This window comes from Lycorma delicatula, chromosome 2 (genome assembly GCF_047948215.1).
Source record: "Lycorma delicatula isolate Av1 chromosome 2, ASM4794821v1, whole genome shotgun sequence".
Taxonomy (NCBI): Eukaryota; Metazoa; Arthropoda; class Insecta; order Hemiptera; family Fulgoridae; genus Lycorma; species Lycorma delicatula.
This window is the reverse complement of record NC_134456.1, coordinates 41,965,379-41,971,192: the sequence shown is the minus strand read 5'-3', so window position 1 is coordinate 41,971,192 and position 5,814 is coordinate 41,965,379. Positions and strand designations below refer to the sequence as shown.

The 5,814-nt window shown below is 29.8% G+C and overlaps 1 non-coding gene across 1 annotated transcript; it reads right to left on the bottom strand.

The window, feature by feature from the left end:
• Positions 1-236: 236 nt before the first annotated feature.
• On the bottom strand, positions 237-379 carry LOC142320681 (U4 spliceosomal RNA). The gene has a single exon (XR_012755469.1). It is a non-coding gene; the product is annotated as a U4 spliceosomal RNA (small nuclear RNA).
• Positions 380-5,814: the final 5,435 nt, after the last annotated feature.

The window sequence follows — 5,814 nt, the reverse complement described above, 5'->3', positions numbered from 1 at the left end:
TTTTTTGATCTGGGCAATGAAGCTGTCTTCCACTGGCTGGACTGCTGTTTTCTTTCAGGGTCATAACGGTAAATCCAAGATTCATCCCCTTATACGAATTATGTCAAAAAATTTGTGTCAGTTTGTGACTGTTCTTTCAATTCCTGGCACACTCTCAGATGGTTCTCCCTCTGGTCATCGGAAAACAGACGTGGAATAAACTTTACCGCGACGCGTCTCATATTCAACATGATGACATCGCGATCTTTTGAACATTTTCGTCTATTCTGAACGTTGAGGGGCGACCAGAACGGGATTCATCTTCAAGTGACAGTTCAACTAGCAATAATCGCACCTCAGATGAACTTCACTTGTTACGATATCGTCACTGCGCAAAGACCATGTGGAAATTGCGAAGAGGTAAGGAGGCTGAGGTATTTGGGATGCGGTTTCGAGCCAGGTCTGTACCGGAGCGGAACGGTGATCGCAATGCTCCGGTTCTAAATTTTGACGTTGCCCATCTTCCGCCTACGGAGAAGGCTTTACAGCCTCTTTACCCATTTCAGTAATATATGGCAAGTGAGCGGTTTGACGCGCAAGCGAGTGGTGTAGGGCACCACGCTTATTCCGCTCACGTAAGGTAAGCTCTAGGACCTAAATAGGATATTGGTCGCTACATCGTTTTGAGGCACACTAGCCGTTTGTGGCCACGGACATTTGGTCTTTTTGGTCATTTGGCTTTAGGGCGACCGAACGGGTTGGTGGTGGGAGAAATTTCAGACAAACCAATCATATTTAGCCACTTCTGGACCGGGAAAATTACTCGTAAACTCGTACCTGGCTTAAAGCTTCCTTCCCATAAACTTCCTGAAACATTGAAACTCTTTCTATTGCTGTTTTCTTTAACGGGAAACAGAATTTGATCTTGGCACGTTCTTTTCAAACTTTGCCATCGTAAAATCGTCGAGAGTCTTGCGTGATTGTTTAAGAAAACAATCACTTTGTCCACTATGATGGTTTCTCATGAACACTACTTGACCAACTGAGCAGAGAAAGTGTTTAGTAATGTAGCGGAAGAGGGCAGCACTATAAATCCACTTGCCTACAAAAAATAGTTTTCGTTTTTTTTGGGTACCCCTTCCCATCCATATTACATGTCGGTCAGGCATAGCTTTTTTTCATACGCTACAAAATTTCAGTTACTTCCACTTAATCATACAAGCCTTGATACGTGTGAGTTAATGAGTAAGAAAAAGCAAGAAACTTTTAAAGAAACAGGAAGGCAAGAAAATAAAATTGTTTCATGATTATCAGTCAACAAAAACTTAATAAATTATTAAACAAAGGAATTTGTTTTGACATTATTTACAATTAAAATTATTTTTTTTTTTTTGATTGAAAATTATTAGTCGTAATTTCCTTTCAAAACGCATGGGAAACGCCGAAAAAAATATTTTAATTTGTTAAAACATATAAAAAACAACCTTAGCGCAACTTTTTTACCAAAAAATAAGGACGTGTCGAAAATGTCAAGCTGTTTAAAAAACAAAAAAACAAAATATATACATCCTTAACAATCATTTTCATTTGGATTAAAAATTTTTATTGTAAGTTAAATCGATTTAAGTTAAACAATGTGATCTGTAATTATTTCTCCCCCAAAAAATGTATGAGTGAATACTGGTTATATTATGTGTGTGTGTGTGTGTATGCGCGTGTGTGTTATAGTATGTGTTTTATGTAAGGATTTTTCTTGAAAAGTATGTTTATCAAAATTTAAATACATTTTTCTCGATATCTATTAGAGATATCTCTTGGAATTTTTCTTTATTATGTCCACTAACAATATTTTATCAATGAAAAAACAAGTATTAAAAATCAGAGGTCCCAGGTGTGAATACGGGTCAGGCATCGATTTTTTTTACATGTTATCAAAATTATGTAAGATTATGTTATAAAAAAAATAAGTAAATACATAAATTTTATGATAAAGTTTTTTTATTTAATTTTTAAATGAATGTATAAAACATCATCTGTCAAAACAAAAAAATGTAACTGTAATTTCGTTTACGATTTTTAAGAAAAATATGTGCATACATTAATATGATCAAAAATAAGTAGAAGTGCTCTTCTTAAGACAGATAAAAAACCGAAAATTTGTTTCCTAATTAGTATTTTTCGAATGCAGAGAACAATCAAGTAAATTATAATTAAGTAATTTTTAATTATAACTAATGGTTTATTTTGTTAAACTTTTTATTACTTACAAATAATAGCAAAAATCAGCTCAATTTTATTTTCTCTAAAGACTAAGATAATGGGACGTCGCTTTTTGTTTGGTTTTTCGTTGAATAGTACTGGATAGTGTAGTAAAGAAGAAATATTTAGTAATATTTTCTTTATCTGATCTCTTTTATCTTTTTACTTCCTTGTACGAAGTAAAGGAAGTATTGTGATCGCGAAAAATTTCGGTTTTCAGATTTTAATGGAAATATCCATTTTGACCATCCCTGAATCCATTTTGACTAGTTTCGGCGTGACGTATGCACGTACGTATGTATCTCGCATAACGCAAAAACGATTAGTCGTAGGATGTTGAAATTTTGGAATTAGGACTGATGTAACATCTTGTTGTGCACCTTCCCTTTTGATTGCAATCGTCTGGACCAAAAGTATAAAAAAAAGCCTAAAATTCAAAATAAATTGGATTTTGAACTTTTTCTTAACTGCAGTAATAAGCCCTCATTGAGAGATTCCCAACGATATATCATAATTGGTACTTATTTTCATTGGTTCCAGAGTTACACCAAAAAAATTAATGAAATATTTGGATCTTACAAGAGGAAGGCACATCGGTTGAAATCCAACTTCATCTAGGTTTTTTTTTAAATTTAAATCTATTGATTTATTAATAATTATTAACCTGTGATTGTAAAAAAAAAATACAATAAATAATAATTCAATAATATTATATATATGAAAAAAATTAAAAGTTATTAGTGAAATAAAACTTTATATACTTTTAAAAATGTGTATATGTAATTTAATAGGCGTACAAGGAAGTCATGTAGTGTCCACATCAGATTTTTTTCTATGAAAATCAAAGTTTTATTCGAATACATTTTTAAGTAGTTTAGTTGGATTAATATTGCGTATTAATATTGCAATTAATATTGCGTAGTCTAATAAACTAATTGTCATACAGTATATATATATATTTTCATATTTTATTTAAAAAACCGTAACATTATAATTAATTGTATTGTCATATAATAAAAATATTAATATTATCAGATATTAATATTTTATCAGTATTTAATATTAAATTAGCATTTTCAAAAAGCAGATTTAAAAATTAAATAATTTTTTTCTGATTCGGCATATAATTTGTAGTACTACGCGATGTTCAGAATACAATTTTAAACGGTAGGTAGTTTCATTCGTAATAATGTATGCATTGTTGAAACGTGAATTTTTTCCAGTTGTTACTTCTTAATGAAAGTATGAGAGTAAAGTTGATTTACGGGTTTTATTAATCATAGTTTGAAAACGATAATGTAGTAGAGCGAGAAGGGATGAGTGGTGAAGAATAAAATTGAAGTTGGTTGAATTATGTGTTGCAGTAGCTGGGGATTACTGCCTGTCAACCGCGCCCAGCTCTCACACAAATTGCTTTTAATTCTCGACCTTGTAATCAACCACCTGGCGGTCTATTTTACCCCAGCCCTTGTACATAACACACCTACTTGTTAAACTTTATCCATCGCCCCTCTTCCTTATCTCATCCTTTTTATTATTACTTTTTTTTTTAATCGCCATTAAAGGCACTCATTTATTATTTTAATACAATATTTATTTTCTTGAATTTTTAATAACCCTATATGCAATTATAAATACCACACAAACTGTTATTAAATGATAATTTTCTTTATTATCATGAATTTATTATTTAAAAAAAAGGAAAATATTAACTCATAATTAAAAACATAAATAAGCTCAAATTATAGCGCAAACGTTGTATCGTTTATTATTTCTACATTATAATTCTAAAAATTAATACTTTCCATTTTGTATCAATTTAAACTAGGAAATTGATGTGGAAATGAATTTTATGCTGGAAGAATTGTTATCGCTTATATCAACAACAGTTCTTGTTCTCGTGTATTATCAGAATCTATATTAGTCCACTTCTATTTAAATAGTAATCCTTGTTGAAAAAACGATTTATTTGATTTACAAGTCTTTTTTCAAAGATAAAAATCTCGTTCATTTTTTACTGGCGTTGTATTTCATTACTCACCCTTCGTCTTCATATTTCTGTTTACAATACTTCTTCATGCAATTTATTCTTAATCTGTTCGGTTGGATGACTTTATAAATTTTACACTACGTCACTTTTGTTTGTCCTCAAAACTAGTGACAAGTTTTTCAATTACGTTATGGTTTTTGATTATTCAAAATATTTATTCTTTGGTATCTTGTAGCGTTTGTCGATTATTTTTTATATTGATAATTTAATCCTAGTTTCTGATATTTACTCCATACAGAGGAAAACATTGAAAACTAAGGTAAACTATGAAATGAAAAATTTACTAACTGTTTAAAGAAATACTGAACTATATGTTTGGTTCAACAGGAAAATAAGGCAACCTAGTCTGCATGGTTTACTATTCGGATTGCTGGCCGGGTTGTTTTTCAATCTTCAGATCTTTAGCTATTCTACATAACTTATGGAAATAACGATTCAAGTGTTGAACAGGTATTTTGAATAACACTTATGGAGTTTTGAAAGTAATCAAAAACATGTGTCAAAGTAATGATTTCAGTTTTATTTGTATTTAAGTAATTAATTTCTTTGTTATAACCCAGTACGTACCAGTACGTATTTTTGCAATACAATTGTACTTTTATTGAAGAAACTAAATAAATGATTTTATTCATTTTTTATGAAACCTAAAATCATAAAATTGCAGGGAATAAAAAAATTGAAGGACAACGGTTTGTTTCCAAAACACGATAATTTGAAAGAATATCTTAATTTTAATATCATTAAAGAAGAAAAGAAATAATTGTGAATTTGAAAAGTAAAAGAGGACTTATAGGCTAGATTGGGAGTGAGTGTGAAACCATACTGACTTAAATCATAGGCCAAAATAACGTAGCTTAGTTTACAGAGTAAACCAAGATTTACACATTGTTTTTTACGCTTTCCTTTTAAAACTCAGTAGTATTTTTTACGCTTTCCTTTTTAGATCAGTAATAGTTTGCTTTCTACAATGCTATTTATTCTTTCAAATGTTTCTCGTGTTGTTATATGGTCATAAATAAATTAACTACGCAGACATTAATGAATAATTTTTCACGGGTATACTATTTAATTTTATTTATATCTTTGACATTTTAGCGTTTTAACTGACAACAACTACTCGTTTAAGGATGATTTTAGTTTTACAATTATTAATAATGATTAGTTTAGTTTTTCTCATTTCATAAAATGTACAATAATTATGAAAATTCTAGTGTTAAAATGGATAAAATCAATAAAGTTGAGAGGAATATCATTATGCTATTTTAAGAGTAATTAGGAAAACTGTTTTATCCTCTAAATTTATAGCCAATTATTTAATTTATCAATTTTGCTCAGTTATTTTGTTAAATATATAAATAATTGATTCGGTAGAAAATTTTTGTATTAAATATTCATTTTAAAAAAATTCAAAAATGTATTTTTTAAAATGTAGTTTGCGAGTTCATTTTAAGAAGAAAGTCGCTTGTAAAGTTTCAAAACTTTGTAGATTTGTTCCCTAAGGCAATGTAATATATCAAAAGTTGACG